General features: G+C 36.2%; 1 protein-coding gene across 2 annotated transcripts in view; it reads left to right on the forward strand.

The window, feature by feature from the left end:
- The first annotated feature begins 2,456 nt into the window (after positions 1–2,456).
- The window catches only part of FAM83B (family with sequence similarity 83 member B), a 116,970-nt gene continuing 102,372 nt past the window's right edge, over positions 2,457–17,054 (forward strand). The window contains exon 1 of one of the 2 annotated variants that reach the window (XM_007484124.2): positions 2,457–2,544. The gene's annotated coding sequence lies outside the window, so the exon portion shown is untranslated. Of the gene's footprint in view, positions 2,545–2,694; positions 2,980–17,054 lie in introns of those variants that run through there. The other variant, XM_007484123.3, reaches the window with a different exon arrangement.

The raw sequence follows: 17,054 nt of genomic DNA on the forward strand, positions 1-17,054 counted from the left end.
CACAGTCTGATTTGAAAAAAAAATACTAGATTGCTTTTAAGAAATTATAAAACCCCTTTACTGACCCTAGATTTCAGCAAGGTTCACCTTTTCAATAAAAATATTTTACCCAAAGTTATTTCCTTGAAATAAGTAAACATGACTAGTCAGTCAATAATCAGTTATTATATACCCACTATATGTTAGGCACTCTATTAAGCAGGAAATAAAAAAGAAAGACAGTAGCATGGCTTCAGACGTTGAGGAGCTCAAATTTTACTGGGGGAAAGAAGTATAAATAACTTCATATGTATAAGATAAGAAGTGTAAATGGGAAGTAATATCTGAAGGAAGGCACAGAAGTGGATTGTGGTAGAGGGAGGTCTTCTAATAAAGGCAAACTTTTAGTTATTATGAAGGAAGTCAGAAAATCGAGGAGGAAGAGGTGAGGAGCAAGAACATTTTATGAATGGGAGTTAGGAAGAGATGTGATAAAAGAATGAAATATTGTTTTCCAGGAATAGCAGTAAAGCCAGGGACACTGGATAATAGAGTACATGGAGGGAGTAAAGTGTAAGAAGAATGGAAAGTTAGAAAAGGGTTATGTTGTGAAAGATTTGAAAAGTCTGAGGATTTTATATTTGATGCTGGAGGTAATAGGGAATTACTGGAACTAATTAAGCAGGATGCTGAACTTCAGGAAAAAGCACTTTGAGAGCAAAGTGAAGGACAGATTACAGAGTGGGGAGTGATGGGAAGCAGGGAGATCAGTCATCAGGCTATTGCAATAGTCCAGGTATGAGATAATGAAAGCTTACATCAGAGTGGTTGCTGCATGAAAGCCAAGGAGGCAAATACATGCTGTGAAGGTGGAAACTACATAATTTAGCAAAAGATTGGTTATGTGGGGTGAGTGTGAAAGAGTAATTGATGATGATATTGTTAGAAATAAAAACACCCTGGGGACTTCAGTATCAAGGAAGTGACTGGGAGGAGAGTGGGGTCCTCTACAGTAATAGGAAAGTTGATAAGCTGGAAAGATTTTAGGGAAAAAGATAACAATGACTGTTTTGGACTTGGTGATTTTGAGATAAGTGCAGGATATCCAATTTCAATATCCAAAAGGAAATCAGTATTGTGAGGTGGGATGTCAGATTGGAAAAAAGAGAAGTTAGAACTAAGTAAATAGACCTGAGAATCATCTGCATGATGATGAAATTTGAAACCAAAGAAGTTGAAAAGTTCACCAGGCAAGATAGTATAGAGGGATAAGAAAAATAGGTCCAGGATAGATACAGGAAGAACATTCATGGTTAATGGGCATGGCCCAGAGGAAAAGCTAGCAAAGGAGATAAAGGAACAGTTGGATAGTTGAAATTCAGGAATGAGTAATGTAAAGAAATCTAGGAAAGAGCACTTTGAGGCAAAACGTGAGAGAAAGAAGAGAGTGTACAGGAAAAGAGTGTGATTAGTAGAGTTAAAAGATATAGGAAGAAGAAGTGGGATAGGGGTTGAGAAAAATCCCTGGTATTTGGCAACTAAGAGATCACTGATAACTTTGGAGAGAAAAGATTCCAATACATGAGGAGGTCAAAAGTCAGATTGCAGGGGGTTTAGAAGAGAGTGAAAGAAGAACTAGAGGAGTAGATTGCTTTCTCAAAAGGTTTAGCTATGAAACAGAAGAGACATAAATGAGGTTAGGTAGTGAGGATGGTTATATCAAGATATATGTGTGTTTTTAGGATGGGGGGACACGTGAGTGTGTTTTTTTTTACATCAAGAAATTAGTGGAGAGAGATTGAAAATTAGTAAGAACACAACAAAGGGAAAATATGCTGGAGAAATTGCAAGGGGAATAAAAACGCACATAGGGGAGTTCCTCAGCCCCCCTTCCAAGGCAATCTCATCTTAAACTTTTCATTATACTCAAATCTGAAATTTGTATCTACTAATTTCAAATGTCAATGTTCCATATCAAACATTCTATTTAAAAGTATATTCTCCTAATATATAAAATATTTGAGATTATGAAAAATGGAAAAATTCTAAACAGTCTTTGGTAGTACAACCATGTAAAGTTAGAGGGGAAAAATCAATGTAGGTGAATTTTTGCTGGCTCTGTTCTCCCACCCCCACATTATATGGACACAGTATTTTCTATTTTCAATAAGTTTCTTTTGGGGAACCTTGCCTTTGGAGGATATTTGAAATCTTAAAACTGAAGCAGTACAGAAAATTATCCTTCCAGGATTCCACTTCCTGGTTTCTGGAATTGGAGATAGACCATAAATTAGAAGGATTGTGTTTGTAGTTTCATGGAATGGCATCTCTCTTATCTTTACAGCTCTGACTAGACTGACCCCACACTCTGAAGGTAGACACTGGACACATACCTTCCCTATCTCCCTGGTTGCCCTCACAAGCTTTCCATTGTGCAATGCTATGCTAGAGGCAGGCCAAGCTGAGAGGGAGAGGCTACTACAGCCCTGCCCATTTTAGTCCCAACCTCTTCCCAGGTGAGAAACTTTCTTCCAAGCTCTCCCAGTTGCTCCTGCCCCAGTGCAGGTGAGTGTAGTGTACTTTGCCTGGAGCAGGGGGCGTGTAGGGGTGGTGATTGGAGGGGGGCAGGCAGGAAAGAAAGAAAGGCTTTTTTGTCTCCTTCGACTGGGCTGTGGGGTTTTTTTTTTTTTTTTGAGTTCAGACAGGTTCTCAAGAGTAACTTTTGGCTGCATGAGCTGGGCTTGGTGTGACACGATTACTGACATGTTACAACTGGCTTCTGAACCTGCCTGCTCACAGCTCAGCACCGGGCTCCTCCGGGAAAACCCAGCTCTGGAGGCTGAGATGAGCTTCCTTTGGATTTGACTCTCCCCAGGTGCCCTCCCCCACGTCTCGTCTCCCTCCCTTGTTCTCTCAGTCCTCCTAGAAACTTAAACTTCCCCGGGTCCTCTCCTTGGGGCGCCTCCCTTCCCTAGGCTGCACTGGGGATCCGAGTTCACCGTAAGTGGGGATGGGGACTCTCCTTTCTTTGGGGTTCACTGAGGGGGGGATGGGAATGGGGCGTGCTGGGTGACCCGTGGGTGTAGTGGGCCCCGCTGTAGAAAGCCTAGCTAGTTACGTCCGAGAGAGGTAATGAGAGCCTCTTGGGTTTGGATTGCCGTTGGGAGAAGAGGGGATACTCGCCCCCTCGGGCTCCACTCACCTTTTTCTCTGCCTTTATTTTTCACGTGGTTTTGCTTCCTTTTAGTTTTGGCGCCAGAAAGGGTTTGGAGGTTGCTACTCAGCTAGGGTCCCGAAGGATAAAGAGGCTTCTGCTGAATTGGGTTCTCTAGGTTTTTTGAAAGTCCCCACATTTTAAGGGACCCAGCATGAGCACAAGGGAGACCGAAGCAAGCCCCAGCAGGGGGTAAAGGTCTGATTGGGCGGTCGCTGGGAAGCATGGGAAGAAAGGGCACTGGAAACCAGACGCACTGCAAAGGCTGAAACTTCCACTGTGGAGTTTTCTTGTTTAAGGCTTATGAGATGTGGGGGATGGAAGGGGATTGAAAGCAGGATCTCGGACCCGTCTCCTCCGGGTGGGGGAGAAGGGCTTTGAAACAAGAGCTGATAAAACTGGAATGCACAGCTTCCTTTGGCTCTTCGCTACTCAAGCATGCCCGGCTGAGATGAACATTTCACCGTTGTTTAAATTTCAGTGTTCTGGTTTTGTTGACCTTGAAAGGGGACATGGAAAGATGAGGGACTTGTACCTACACATGCCAATTCTGGGAATAGTCAAATCATTCGTTGGGTTTTGGGCTGAAGAGTGTATGTGTCTGTCTTTGCAGAAACCCGGGAGATCTGATTCATAGGATCTTAGATGGAGAATTGGTAGGGAGAGGGACCTTTGAGAGCCTTATGTTTACAAATGAGAAAGCTGAGTTTCATTAAGCTTAGTGATTCCTCCAAGACTTTTTTTTTTTAATTTATTTTTTTAGGTAGCAATGGCAGAGGTTTGTTTTCTTCCAATCCATGGACACATTGTTTAGGTCTTCTAAGAAATAAAATTATCAGAATAGTGTAGTGCTTAGTGACCAGAAGTTATTAATTTCTTTTGAATGTTGGTAGTGATGAGATTTAGATTTAAAGTTGGGTTTGAAAATCAAGAGATTCAGACTTGGAAAACATGAAGATTTGTCAGGTATGTAGGGTTTATTTCTCCTACTGTTACCACTGAGGGACTATAAAGTGGAAAGGTTACCCATAAGATTACATCAGAAGGGTCCAGCTAGTTTTTTTTTTTTTTTAATAAACAAATTAAAAGAGAAGATTAAGATAAAGTAGTATAGGAAGGAGTGAAGAGTTCAGATTTGATGATTTTGATTTTCAAGTCAGTCTTTGTAAATGAGAATGATCTTGCTTCTTCCTTTCTCCCTTCAATGACTAGGTTTGAGTTTGGTGGCAGTATAGTTTGATTTCTGGCTTTTTGGCTGTGGTCTTTCATTGGCTTTCCTGATACCCCTAAATAGGCCACAGCTGCTCTGGGAAGAAATATATAAACAAAAGCTCATTTTTATCCAGTGCTCAGGAACACCTCATGCAGGTGGTGTGTGTATACACACCCAGAAAGGGTACACCCAAAAGAGCCTGAGGGAATTGGGTGTTGGTTGCCTTTAAAACAGATGGGTCTTGGACCACATTGGCTGTGAATTTACTGTGGGAGGTGCCAGGATTTGGACAGTTGCTCAAAAGAATTGCACACCTGCTGGAAAACTGGGGCTATCTTTGCTGACTCAGTTAGCCATGCAGAATGGGATTATATTCATGCATTCATTATTTTAAATATGTCACTAAAACATTTTAAGCTGGGCTAGTTCATTTTATAATTCATTCTTTTCCTGTCCTTTTACTTTAATATTCACTCATTCAATCAACATGCATATATATATATATATATATATATATATACACACACACACTATCATACCTGCATTTTAGGAATGCAGGATTATAGAGTTATAAATCCAGAGCTGGAAAGAACCTCAGAGATTATTTAGTTGAACTTCTTCATTTTATAGATGAGGAAATTGAGAACTAGAGAAGTGAAAGCACTTGCACAGCTTCAATCTCACTTACCCCAGAGAGTCAAATGTTTTCAATACCATATATAATTCTTGGTTTCTAAGAGAATATCATCATCAAGTCCCTTCCTTTTTTTTTTTGGTTTATTCTTTCACTACCCCAAACTTTTTCTTGTATAGCTGGTCACTAGTTCAAAACATTTGCACATAGTCATAAAGAGTTGCCTTCTTATCATAATTTAAATAATTATTTTTAAAGTAGCATACAGGCCCTGTCTGGCTAGTTATTCAAGTTAGTCATTGCTTTCCATTGCTAACTTGCAAAATGTAAATGTCTGGTATATTTCATAATTCTAAATTCTGTTAAAGATGTTATCATAGATGTATTTTGAAACAATTTTAAATTTTTACAGTTATGCATTTTATGCATGAATTCCCATATATACTTACACAGATCAGTTCATGATTTACCAATGATCACCCAGTGGCAATATTGGATTTGGCATTATTAAGTATAGGATTAGAGCTGGAAGGGACATTGGAGATCATTCTCACAACCATACTCATTTTACATGTGAAACAATGTCAGAGAGAAAAAGGATGGGATTTGGTAAGATTACAGGTAGGAGATTTAGGATTTGAACCCATTGCTTCCATCTCCAAATCAAGTGCTCTTTCCATTATATCCTTTCTGCTGCTTCCTTTTCCTTTTATGCTTAACAGACATAAATCAAATGGATCTCTGATCTTATTACTGTGGATTTTTCCTCCAGTGATGCAAATTGTATGCCTGTTAATACTGTCTGAAACACAGTCCTATAAATTCACTACAGAGGGCCCACTCTAGGCTTTTTGTGCCTACCTCAGTCTCTCTTTATATAGAGTCTAGCAATCAGAAAATGCAATTTGTCCAATATACTTATCCATCACTTTTGCTATGTGACAAACAATTCTGTTGTTTTGCCAGTCACATGCTCTTTTAATGGCATGCTTTGCTGCAATTCTTCAAAGGTCTTTACTTTTGTGATTTAGCCTATTCATACCCACTTCTCCTTTGCCTTATAAGGCAATACTTCGTATTAATTCTTCTTTGTGTTACATAACTTGCCACTATATAGACATTAAATAGAAATTTATGTAAAAATTGGAGACCTAGGCCACTTATTCATTTTATTGCTTTAATATCCTACATAGGATCTCTCATCATTTTCTCATTAAATATTTTTGGAGAGGAAACAATATAAAAGGGGGAAGGGAAGGGATTAGGCATTTGTGTAGTGCCTATTATATGTGAGGCCCTGTGCCAAGCCGTTTACAAATATTATTTCATTTGATCCCCAAAACAACCCTAGAAGTTAGGCATTATTATCTCCATTTTACAGTTCAGGAAACTGAGGCAAACATAGGTTCAATGACTTGTCCAGGGTCAAATGCTGTTTATTGTGTGAGGTTGAATTGAATTCAGGTCTTCCTGACTCCAGGCCCAGTGCTTTATAGACTGTGTAACCATCAGCTTCTTATCTGGGTAATAACATTTAAATAGTAAAAGTCAGGAGTCCCTTATACTTTTGGCTCTATTCTTAACCACCTGTGTCACTTGTGAAAATGTTTTGTGTCCATTTCCTCATCTGTAAAACCCCAAAATTAGCCTATATCATCTCCAAGGCCTTTCTAGATTTAATATTCTATAATTGATTCTTGATATAGAGCACTGTAGGAACTATTGCTGGAGATCTCATAAATGTGTAAGCAGGAAGTGAATTATGTCCATCTCTCTTACTAATCAACCTTTACATAGTTGAGTTCTCCATTCTAACATCAAGATGTATCACTGGGGAGGTGAGACAATTTCAAAAGAGCTAAAGAGAACAGCATCTTCCAACTTGGTGATTTTAATAGCATGGGGATATGTATCTGGGTCATATACGGGGCATTGGTGACTTTAGTTCTTAACAATTTGTTGCTCCATATAGTCTCAGCTGACTCCTTAATCAACCCTTTACTGATGTTTTAAAGACATTAGTTTTCTCAAGTAAATGAAATTTCTGGTAAGGCTTTTAGAAAGGAAAAAAAAATGTTAGAAGCCATGCACAGCTTGGTAGTGCCTTCCCTACACCAATATCTACCTAGCTAGCACTCCTTTCTTTTTTCTTCACATTTCCTCCTCTTTCCTCAATTTTCAAAAATAAAATTGAGATTTTCATGTCATAACTTATAAATCACTAAATTTACTCTTTCAGTTTTATATTTTATTAATTTATTAATTTTTGTTATGTGTCTGTGAATGTGGGTGCATTTTGTGTTTGTGGGAAATATGTTGTTGCTTAGCCTATTGTGTTTGGGAGAGTGACATATGATGGGGGTGGCATAAATTGAAAAGTAATCAGTCAATGTCAATGTCATAAATGAATGTTCCAAATTAACATATGAGGAAAACTTAGCACTTCCCATGTTGTAGTCCCTAATAGGCAGCAGGATGGAAGAGCATGATGCTCAGCAGTTGAGTTCTGTTTCCAATTAGAACTTAAGTCAAGCATGTATTAAGCATTAACTGTAGTTCAAAGGGAATCATTTGGATGGCCAGCTTTGTGCTTCAAAATATGTGTCACCTTGAGCAAGTCAGGTTTCTTACCTTTAAAATGAAGGGGTTTAACTGCATGATCTCTATAGTTCTTTCCAGTTCTAAATCTATAACTGTTATCTTATGTGAGGCTTTGTGCTGGTACTAGAGGCACAAAGATTAAGTTCCTGCTATCTAGAATTTTTCATTTCAAAAGAGAAGAGATTACTGGTCTCCATCTGAATGAAAGATCATAAAGGGCCAATCCATTAGGCTATCTATGACAGATTGCTTATACTGGAGGCTAGCTGGGTGACTCAGTAGATTGAGAGCTAGGCTTGATGACAGAAGGTCCTGAGTTCAAATGTGACCTCACACAGTCCCTTGCTGTGTGATCCTGGGCAAGTTCCTTAACCCCAGTTACCTAGCCTTTATTGTTCTTTCTGCCTTGCAACCAATACTTAATATCAGTTCTAAAACAGGAGGTAATTTTTTTTTAAAGTTGCCATTTTACAAGATGTGGTAAAATATGCTTAAAATGAAATATTATTGTGACATAAGAAATGACAAACAAGAGTATTACCAAAAAACCTGGAAAGAGATATACGAAGTGATGCAAAGCAAAGTGATTAGAACCAGGAGAGCATTCATTATACACAATAAAAACAATGATATATGGTGATCAATTGTCAATGACAACTATTTGTAATAAGGGAAGGATCTAGTACAACTCTTAAGAGACTCCTGACAAAAAAAGAGATATCCACCGTCATAGAAGGGAACAGATAGAGTCTAAATGTAAATTGAAACATGCCAGTCTTTATTTCCCCCATGCCTGTGTGTGTGTGTGTGTGTGTGTGTGTGAAAGAAATCTGCTTTGATGATGAGCATGGAAATATGTATCATATGACAATATAGGTACAATCTATATCATATTACCTGCCTTCTTGAGGAGAAGTGAGAAGTGGGAGGGAAAAAGAAAAAAAAAGATTGAAAAAATCAGAAAATGAGTATTGAAAAATTGTATTGACAGGTAATCTGAAAAAATGTTTTTAAAATTGTCATTTTCCTTTTCTGTCATAATAGATGTGGAGTGGTACTGTAGAGTTATTTTAATTTGCATTTCTCTGATTATTAATAGTGATTTATAATATTTTTTCATGACTATAGAGAGCTTTAATTACTTTGAACACTGATTATTCTTATGCCATTTATCAATTGGGGAATGACTTGTATTCTTAAACTTTCAACTTATTCTCTGTGTATTTCAGAAACGAGGCCTTTGTTAGAGATTTGTAAAAAATTTGCACCATTATAATTACTACATATTACTTTACATCCTGTTTACCTGTTCAGTTTCTGACCTCCATGTTGTCCAATTTGCCTTCTTTCCTATCAGTCCACCCTCTTTTCTTAGCTTCCCTTCCTTTCCTTTCCATACCTTTCCATACCCATTTGATTGTGTATGTTCTTCCCTCATTTTGCTGATTCTGAAGAGAGTAAGGTTCATGTGTTCTCCTCCCAAGCTCACCCCATTATTCCCTCCACCATAAAAGTTCTTTCATGAATCTTGTTTGCTCATTTTTCTGCCTTTTTCTTTTAGTTTAGCTTAAAAAAAAAACTGATAAAGTTGGGCTCTTACTGTGGTAAAGGTAGCACTGTTCTAAGTTTCAAGTTCTTTGTGCAGCTGGCTCTGGAGATCTGCTTGATTTCAATTCTTCCAAGGTGTTGCATAAACAGAAGTGTGTTTTAATACATTTTTAGCCTGTGCTCTGGTCTGTGAGTAACCCCAAACATTCTTTTACCCCCTGGAACTGTGACCGGGGGTCCAGGTCTACTGTGCCTGCAAATGCTGTTATTCTTCACCCTGTGACTATACTCCAGGAGTTTGCTCCTGTTCTAGCTATGGGCATTGAGACAAGAGTCTTCCCCCCAGAGCCAGCAAAGGGATCCCCTGTAATCTCCTTCTTAGCAGGTGTCTGACACAGCCCCCCTTTACTACTCTGTGGCTGAGAATTCTGGAAGCCTTGTTTGCTGCTTCAAATGCACTCAAGGCTTGTTACTTTTGTGGGGCATGCCCTAGTACACTGCTCCACCTCTACCTGGTGCACTACATCCCTCATGCCTGCCTTCTAAGTTATTTTGGGCCGAAAAATCACTTCACCTTCTATTTTTGTGGGTTACACTATGCCAACATGAATTTTGAGATGTTATATCATTGCTTTTTGGAGGGTACTTTGATAGAAATACACTTCACTATCTTGGCTCTGCCTCGAAAGGGTATTTAATAAGATTACAGTTCTTTTTTTAAAAGTTTGATGATTGGAAAATAGATACACATGGATTTTTTTCAGATGAAGGGTATATGTGTGGCTATATGATTATTATACACATAGATAAAAATATATTAATGCCAAGTATAGATTGCATCATATCCTCTTGAGAGATATCTTCATTAATTGTTAAAAGATTGGCATATAGAGTCAGTATCTGAATTTGAATTCTAGTTTTGCTACTTATAATCTGTGTGACCTTGGGCAAGTCATCTCATTTATTGAGCCTCAGTCATTCATAAAATGAAAGTATTGGATTAAGTGATCTCTAAAGTCCCTTTCAGCTCTAAAATCGATTACCTTTAATATTGGTTTCTTGATAACTAAAATAAATAATTTTTATTTTTATTTATTATTATTCAACAAATTTATATATATTATAATTATAATATATAAAATTATATATATTATTATTCAACAAAATAATTTTTAAACATTTACTATGACACAATACACCATGGATAGAACTAAACTTTACTCATTTTGCTACCTTATTCCACTGGCAATGACACCTCCCCATTTGAGATCTACTCTCCAAAGTTGGGGGTGAGGTGGAACAGAGAAGATCCTGAGACACTACTGGTAATTTACAAAGCTGAGTGTAAGTACTTTTAATTTTAAAAATATGTTATTTCTGCCACATGCCTTTAAAATATGCAACCCAAGTATCTTTGTATTCAGTTAATAAATATTCATCAAATGCATACTATATATACAATACTCCTGAGAATACAAAGACCATAGCATTTCTTTCCAAGCCCCTGATTTCAACCAATAAGGAGATAAATTCAGAAATCTGTAACTAACCAAAGTATGTATCAGAGACAGGACTAGAAATTTGGTACTTGGATTAAAATTTAGTCTTCTCCATGTTATCTAGGAAATGAGATTAGGAAACTTTTTTTTTTCCTGTACTAGAGACCTGGACTCTTCTCAATAAGTTTACAACATATATATGTTCTGCCTCCTCATCTGGCACAGTGACTATACATCTTTGTTAATTAATATTTATTGAATGAAAATGAAAGAAAAAGCTTAACCTCGGCATAAGGGAGATACACTTTAAAGCAAATGGAAGTTCTAGACACAGAAGAAGAAGAAAGCTACTTTTGCTATAATTTTTGACTTTTCATTATAATTTTTTAGATTACATATTAATAGAATTTTTCAACATTTATTTTTTGATATTTACAATCCATTTTCTCTTTCCCTCCCACCCCTTCCTTCCCCAGGAAGACAAGGTAATATGATATAGATTGTGCATACATATATATATATTATATAAAATCTTATAACATATATTTGCATATTCATCATGTTGTAAAAGAAGACATATTGCTTTGACTAGAGAAAAATTCATAGAGGAAATAATTTAAAGAATGATATGTTTCAGTTTGCATTCAGTCTCCATCTGTTCCATCTAAAGCAGTGGATATCCTTTTTTCCTCTTGAGTTTCTTGAAGTTATTTTGGATCCTTGCCTGGTTGTTAATAGTTAAGTAATTAGCTCTACTTTTTGAGAGAAGTGAATAGTTTGGATGGATTTTCCAATTGGGTCTTCTTGACTTCTGTGTCTCATATGAATTCTGTATTGCTTCTTTATTGTCTTCTTGTAATTAGAGGGAAATGCTTTGTCTTGATTCAGAGTGAATCCTAAGGAAACAAGGAAAAGTAAACTGAAGGGTAAAGATTGAAATAAATAAGGAAATAACAATAAACTATCAAATTAACTTTTATATGACAGGTATAGTTCCTTCAACATTTTAATAATACACTGTCTTCAAACATCTATCAAAATGAACTTATCTGCATATTCAGAAGCTATTGGACAAAGTAATCCTGTTTTACAAACTGAAAAGAGAACATTGTAAACTTTTTTCTTTAGAACACTTTTTGTTATTTTTTCTTATATCTCTAAGTATCATCAAAATTCCTAGTATTGCATTAAAATTTTTATTTCCTAGATTGCATAAAATAAATTATTTTCATTTTTGGAAGCATTTTTCAATGTCTTATTAGATAATAACCACATGATGCTTTTCCTACTGGCATTTGTTCTATAAATATCAGATGTACCAAGGGTAGCTTTTCACTGAAAATTTCAAAATAGCTAGAAAGACAAAAATGTTTGTGCCCTGTAGTATGACTTTCTACAACTCCATTACAGCTTGTACTTTTTTCTTTTTCATTAGTTTCTTAAAAATTCTCCATGTTTTTGTGAAATTATATATATATATATACATATATATATATATATTTGAATTTGATATGTTAAGATATTGACCCTTCCCCTAGTATTAGTTTTAGACCAGTGTTAATGGAATCTAGGTGCCTTACATTAGTTTTTACAGGATCATAGGTTTAAAGGTAGAAGGAACTCATAGGCCAGATGTTCCAAACTTCTCATTTGTCATCCCTTATTTTTAATACATAAAGAAACTAAGGCCCCCAAAAGTCTAGTCATTATTCAGCACCACATGATAGACATTGTATTATACTTTATTGGTTATACAGTGAGGGGAAGAAATAGTCCCTGCATTCAACTTACATTCTAATGAGGGAGAAAACATGCAGATAATCTGCTTGCAAGATATATACAATATGAACTGTGGGAAAAATATTGGAATTTTAATGGCTTTTGTTTGAAACCTTTTATATACCTGAGGTTTTAAGGATCAGTCAGTTATCTTTTCAAGATAAAATGATCAGAGACTGTCACTGGGATTTGTTGGAGGTGGGGTAGCAACAAGAACTCTTAAGTAGCTGCAATATTGGACTGTGTCCATGTTGGTAAACCTATGGCATGTGTGCCAGAGGGGGCCACTCAGAGCTCTCTCTGTGAGCCTTTGCCTCAGCACAGAGTTCACCAGAGTTCATTACTAGCAAGCCAGATGGACATGGGGCAGCACTGTTCCCCTCTTCTTCTCCCTACAGCTTGCATTTTGGGCTCTTGGTCTGTAAAAGATTTATCATCACTAGACCATATTGACCCAAGGAAGAGGCAGGGAGAGAAGGAGATATTGGTGTCCTTAAGACTGACTTTGTCCTGTGATGATGTAGTGAGGAAGGATTTAGGGTCTCTAAGTTTGTCTCTTTAGTAGCTGTTTAGCAATTAGCAATATCTTGGGAGGTAGAGATGCAGGGGAAGGATTGGGTGATGAAACCTCATGGGGTATATATACTTTAATTGTTTACTCTAATTAGACTAGTATAAGGTTGGATGATTCACAGATCTAGGCTGGAAAAGTCTCAGAGACCATGTAGTTTGATTCTTGTATTTTGTATGTGCCATAACTGATTGTCAAGATGCTTAAGTGACTTGCTCTATTTCCTTGTTCTGAGCTAAAATAAGATGGATAGCATCCTGATAACTCATATTGTGTAAATGGAATTACTACCAGTTTATATTGGGTTAAATTGTGAAATCAATTTGTATTTTGCACACAAAATATACACACATTTACTCCTATGATTGTATTCTAATGATTCATCATGGTATTTTATCCCTAATCTCTTATTCAGGAACTTCATTGTATTTTAATATAGATTTTCCTTTCTCCAAAATCTATCATTCTATTTTTGATGTTATGCTGACTTTCAATCCCAGTACCTAGTAAATTTAATTTTTCATGGCAGGAATATGTTTCAGCTTTTTTATTTTTGGTTTGTTTTATCTTGAGGGTTCTTTCTGCTTGTGACCTTCTAACATCTTCTAAAACTGCCAATAATTTGATAGATTTGGCATCAAATCCTCTTTGTTCCTCTTCTACATAAGCAAATGATAAATCATTTAATTAGTAAATCAGTATATGTTCTATCAGATGACCAAATTGATATTAGGAGGAGATTTGTTATGAAGAAGAGGCTAATTAGCCCCCAGTCCTCTTTTCTTATTGAGCTTTGTCTATTTTAATTTGAAGTATTGTGACATTTGAAAGCAGATTCCATCTCCCCATTCAATTTGGATGGATTACTCTTCAAGTGAGGGAAGCCCATCTTCTGGTTCCTAGATGAGGCTAGGTCTGGGCTAAATATCAGAACAAAAGAGATTTTCAGCTCTTGACAGCAGAATTTTATCTTTCAAAGTAAATAAAAATATTGCAAATAAGTATAAATTGCATGTGTGCATACTTGAACATGGTATATATTTATGTGTGCATATAAATGTATTCATTTCTGAAGATATATGATTTCATAGTAGGTACCTTCCTCTCACCAATTCATATTATTAGTCTTCTGTTTAACTAAAAGTTCATCATCAATTGCTCTGATCTCCCAAACTTATATTCTGATTGCCAATCTTCTGGTGATAGACTTACTCTCTTTAGGTGGGCGAGTCCAAATACAACAGATATATATCTTGTTCCTGGGCCCGTATTGTTTTCTAGATTTTCCAGTGAAATGAAATGAAATCCATTAGTTTTTGCTTTATTTTGGCCTATTTGAAAAATGATCCATGATGCATTGCTATGTTTTTTATATTAATTTCCTAAACTTTCCAAAACCAGTCATTAAGTCATATAATTTCCTCTAATTTCACCTGTAATGGTGCATTCCTTTTTCATAATTATAATTTGCTTTAAGTTTAATGACTCTCCTCTGCTACAATATCATAAGATGACTTCTATTAAAAGAAGTCTAGAAAGAGTGAGTCATGAGTTTTAGCTAATTTGTAGCACTTATTTTTGAGAGGGGGTAAGATTCACACCTTAATTTCATTAGGATTAATTGAAATACCTTTATGAAATTGTTTGTAGCAATTTCATTTTAGCAGTAATTAAATAATTCAAAACAACTTTAATAATACTTGTTGCAAAAAATATAGGAAATTCCTGCATATCATTTGAGAGAGTAAATCTATGGACATTTAGACTCTTCTGAGAAATCCTTCAAATAAAAACTTCAAACATCTTACTAGTATTATAATCTCTCTATGCCTGCCCTTTGCAGAAGAAAGCCTGTGAGAAAAAGTGTTCCAGCTTTTTAAGTAGCATGCAAATATCCTTTGTGGGGGAAGATAATTCCCAGACATCAGTGTTCTTGCTCATCTCCTGATATTTGCTGGGGGATGAACTACTATGCACCAGAGAGGTCTTACCTGTTTTCTCCCAACCCTATAAGTGTGGTACTTCTCTCTAGCCTTCCTTTCATAACAATCCAGCATAGGAAAAGGTCTATATCATACGAGAGGAAGGTACCTAACACAGATGAAATCATATATCTTCAAAAATGAATACACTTGTATGCACACAAAAATATATACTATGTACAAGTATGCACACATGCAATTTATACTTAAATTTACATTTTCATTTACTTTGAAAGATAAAATTCTGCTGTCAAGAACTGAAAATCTCTTTTGTTCTGATCCAGGAACCAGAAGATGAGCTTCCCTCCCTTGAAGAGTAATCCATCCAAACTGCATGGGGAAATGGAATCTGTTCTCAAATTAAAATAGAAGAAGCTCAATAATAAAAGAGGATTGGGGGCTAATAAGCTCCTTCTCTATCCTTGGTATCCTATACCTGTTGTTGAATTAATTTCAGTGCTATTACCTTTCCCCAAATCCATTTTCAGTGCTATTACCTTTCCCCAAATCCTCATTTTAAAATATTTCCTGATGTCTCAAGTCATGCTCTTAAAGTCATCAACAGTGTATTCTGCAGACTTTATATTCCCTGTTCCACAGGAGAAGTGTGCATAAGAATATATTCGTATATATGTATTTGACATGTAATATTTCTCAGCTTTTTTGAATGTGAGTTAGAATATTAGTTCAAAGACCCAAATTTTGAATTCTATGGTACTTTAATGAATATTTGTCCTACTTACTGCTGTTAGGAAGGCAATATATTAAGTGGTTAAGGATATCACTGACCTAGCCAAAGTTCCAGTCAATCTGCCCAGTAGTATTTATGCCCTTATTTTATATTCCCTGCACATCTTATTAAGTTCCTAAAATATTACTTTGTCCTTTTCTTTTAAGCATTTTAAATTGTTTAATGTGTAGGTCTTTTGACACATCAGCTACAGTTACCTTGTCACTTAGGTTTGAGACATAGTGATAGTGCAGACTAGGGGAAGAGGTATGTGCAGTCTAAAATGGACAAAACAAAATAATTTTTTTTGGCTTGAGGGCTGGACAAGTAGGGACTTATTTTAGATTTCTGTCTTTTTGTCTAGAATTTGCTTGTGTCTGATCTGGAAATTCACTTCAAATAGAATAATTAATTCATGTTGAGGAAGACCTGACTCAGGGAAGAAATAACAAGCTATCAATTTAGAAACTGTCTGTCAGACTGATGCAAGTTTTGTACTTTCCACAGCCTTCCCAAGATTTCAAAAGGCCTCTCAATATGAAAAATAACTAGAACCTTGGAAACTTAAGAGTTGTAAGTAAAGGTCCATATAGGCGTCAAGTTCTACCTCATGCCACCAAGCAACATCTTTATCAGGGGTCATCCAGTTTTTACCATAACACTTCCAGTAATAGGTAGCTCACTACTTTTATTACTGTAAAGTGGAGATAGTAATTGCAATTACTCCTATGGTTGTTGCAATCAAATTAGATATTTATAAAGTGCTTAGCACAGTGCCTGGCACACAGTAGGAGCTTAATAAATATTTCCTTCCTTCCCATCACAAGACTGACAATATTTTTTTTGGATTGTTTTAAATATTAGAAAGTTCTTCATTTCACTAAGCTGAGGGCTACCATTAACTTCTCACTGGTTTTAGTTCTTGCAAACATTACCAAAAAAAAAGGCTAACCTGATTTCTAAAAAATAGCTGTTACAATGTTCAAAGGTAAGGCATGTCTTTCCTGCTCCCACCCTTCCACATAATCTACTCATCTCATTACTATTTCTTTCATGATTTCTTCTGTGTTGTAGCTTCTCATATTTCATTCTAGATTTCAAATTCTTCACATGCCCTGTTCATTATTTCTGTTTCTAATGCATATATTCATAATACTAGGTATAATGTTCTTGACGTAGTGATAGGTTGATCAATGATAAGTTCTTGATACATTTATCACTGATCACAAATGAATGATATTTTCATTTTAGAAAGGCTTACTGACTAAGTAGAGAGAGAGAGATGACCTTTTGAGGAATGGGAT

Source organism: Monodelphis domestica, chromosome 2, assembly GCF_027887165.1.
Source record: "Monodelphis domestica isolate mMonDom1 chromosome 2, mMonDom1.pri, whole genome shotgun sequence".
Lineage (NCBI taxonomy): Eukaryota > Metazoa > Chordata > Mammalia > Didelphimorphia > Didelphidae > Monodelphis > Monodelphis domestica.